Consider the following 3,304-nt stretch of genomic DNA (forward strand, 5'->3'; position numbering starts at 1 on the left):
TGCATTAGTCATATTAGTATTGACAAGCTGTCATACTGTTATTAATCCTCCTGCGTGAAGCTCCATCAATAAAGTATTCAAGTTTAGTAGTTTCTGTTATTATGAGAAATTTCTAGAAAATATAATAAGGAATAGCTCTATGCTAACAATGTAAAATAAATCTCTTCCAAAGGCATTCATCCACTCAGGATCTATGTACTGAGTAACAACCAGAAATCCTGACACAATCATAAGCTTTTTTTCCTTAAAATGTACACACAATAATAAAAAGTCAAGTCTATAGTTTCAGGTATGTGTAATTAATTGTTATATTTGAATTTTTATATTCTAACTATCAAGAGGTTAGGCTATTGAGCAAAAGTAAAATACATTATTTAATATAAAAAGGGCTGTAATATTCCTTCCCCAGCATTTGGCCATTAACTAAAATAAAAGTAATGACAAATAGGTATATTATTTCAGAACTGTAACTACTTTCACCACTAAGCTTTCTCTCTCTTGATGCGCCAAATCACTCTGTGAGAGTGAGTAGGGTTGGTGTTATTATTATTGTATCCATTATGTATGCCCATTTTAAAGATGGGCAAATGGGAATTTCAGAGATTAAGTGACCAAGCTAAGAACACCGCACATTTAATCAGTGACCAAAAAAAAAAAAAAATGAAGGCTTTTCATTTCAAGCACTATTCTCATCATACTCTGCAATGTTTCACTCAGTTCCTTTGTGATAATAAGAAATCCCTACATTCCTCTTTAAAGAGATATATCCTCTGAGCAGTCCTTCACCAGGGGGATTACCTCAGTCTGTCCCTCTAGGAGGTTCACAATTTACTCTCTGAGAAACAGTGTGTTTCAGAATGAATACATACCTATTTTAGTATCTGAAATGAGTGAATACACTCTATTATTAATGTTCAGGTTCAGAAAATTTCCTTAGAATGGAAGTAAATAGGGAAAAATCAGACAGGACTAAAACAGGAGGAAGGCCTGTGAAAACCTGGAAGCAGGTAGGAAGAGGAATTCCACTGCCTCTGGACATTTCTCTTTAGGCATTGCTGCTGTGGGCCAGACTTTTAAGACTAGATTAATATTAAGTCATCTGTCTTGAATTAGAAACCCAATTTTCTTCTAATTATTTTTATAGTGATGCCAAGCCCATCACCAAATTTCCAAAGATTGATTTTCTTAGTGCTAATCCAATATCAGCTTTATCTTAAGAGTATATTATAGTAAATCTTGAAAAATGTAATGTGCCCTCTGTTCTGTATCTTAGAAGTTCATGGCCTAGCCTCTTTGGTAGGCCTATAAATCTTTCAGTAATTTTTCTTTCAATGCAAGAGGTAATCCCATCATAGAAGGCTGAAATTATCAGCTTCCTTAACATCCTATTTAGTAGAAAGGAAGAAAGAAACAGCAAAAGTAAAAGAAGTCATTATCTAGAAAATAATAATAAATTTTTACATTTATGTGGTGCTTTGGAGTGTTTCCAGAATGCTTTAGCATACATCATCCCATCTGCTATAAACCTGCAAGCCAGGCTGCAGGAGCCCTTGTCTCACCTTGTATGGGAGAAAATAAAAATGTAGTGATGTTAAGTTTTTAGCCCACACGCCTAGAAACAGCACAAATGCACACATTATCTAACTCATAAACCAGAAAGCCTTCCTACACAGCATATATGAAATACTAAAGTATTTTACATCTCCCCATATCTTTTCTATGCTTCTTTGATATTTTCTCTTCCTTCCAGGACTACACAATGTCTGTGCCCCCCAAGGCTTTGTCCTAGGCCCTCTGCTCATCTGCCTGCACATTTTGTCCCTAAGTTACCTCACTCAAATATTCTCTTCAAGATGAATTTCCTTATTCCTGAAACTACCCAAAGTTATTGTTCCAACTCCATTGGCACATGCATATTTCAAGCTATCTGATGAATATTTCTCTCTTAGATATCACATAGGTGTGTCTAACTCTTTCTGGATGACACCCAACTCACCATATATACCAGTGAAATGATGTCTTCTCCAGTATTCTGTCTTGAAGAATAACATCATCATGAACTCCATTGCCCAAGATGAAACTCTGAAAATCACAGTAGACTCTCTGCTCATTTCCCATTTCCCACAGGTGAAGGCGCAGGTCACAGTTATGGTGCCTTTAACCACTGTAATATTGTCTATCACTTTCCTGTTTTCCCTACCCTCACTGATGCTTTATCTTTTCTGAATTACAACACTATTTTCCTAACTCGTCTTTCTTTAGCTTCTCCAATTTCTACTGGCCAGAGATGCCAAAAAAATCTTTCCAAAACCAAATCTGGTCATGTCAATCCCCTGCCTCTATGAGAAACTGCTAGCATTTTCAGGATCCAGACTGACCCCTGTTTAGTTCAAATGAACTTTCATGATTTTTATTCCAACCACTATACTAATCTTTGTGCCTCCCCACCATACTCCCATTTATCAAGAGCCATAAAATGCTCATATTTTTTAACCATTTAGTTATCTTAAAATGCTTCAAAATTTGGGAAATGCTATCAGCATGAAAACTCTTTGGTGCCTTCTAGAGAAACACCTGACTTTTCATGCTTTGAACTTCCATAACGCTTCTGTTAGCAGCCTCCAAGTGGAGTTTTTCCAAGTTCTTGGGGATTGTCAGAAGAAAGGAATCTCAGGATGTAGCACATAAGGCAAGCAAGTAATAGTTTGGGGTTTTTTGTTTTGTTTTGTTTTTATTGAAAGCAAAAGTGTGTGTGTGTGTGAGAGAGAGAGAGAGAGGGAAACCTTACTAATTGAGGTAAGGAATATTCAAAGCTAAGAGATTAGCTTGGCTGAGCTTAGCTTACCTAAGAATTTGGGTAATGATTCATAGAATTGGGTTCCCTCTCATTTTCGTACTTCATGTGGTTGTTTCAGAACTGTCATAATGATTTCCTAGGTGAAGAAATTTTTAAACTGCAATATAAATGATACTGTAATTAGCCAAAGTTGAGGCATGGTGATGGAGATCACTGACAAGCTGGTTGAAACCACCCTGGTTAGCTTCTGCCCAAGGTTGTTCCCTTCAACACTTGCCCCACTCTACAAGCCCGTGCATCAGGCCTCAGCCCTATCTCCTAGCCTCCTACTCTAATCCCTCTATACTAATTACCCAATACTTCTGTACAAAAGCTGAAAATGATTATTTTAAGCTATTGCTTTGTTCTTGGACTTGGAAACATTCACATTTAGCAATGTTGCCATCATGTTTTCCTCTTCAGCAATGTTTATGCAATTATTTTGATATAGAATGTTATGCTTGTTTT

Source organism: Otolemur garnettii, unplaced genomic scaffold, assembly GCF_000181295.1.
Source record: "Otolemur garnettii isolate 467f Iridium unplaced genomic scaffold, OtoGar3 scaffold00006, whole genome shotgun sequence".
In the NCBI taxonomy this organism is placed as follows: Eukaryota; Metazoa; Chordata; class Mammalia; order Primates; family Galagidae; genus Otolemur; species Otolemur garnettii.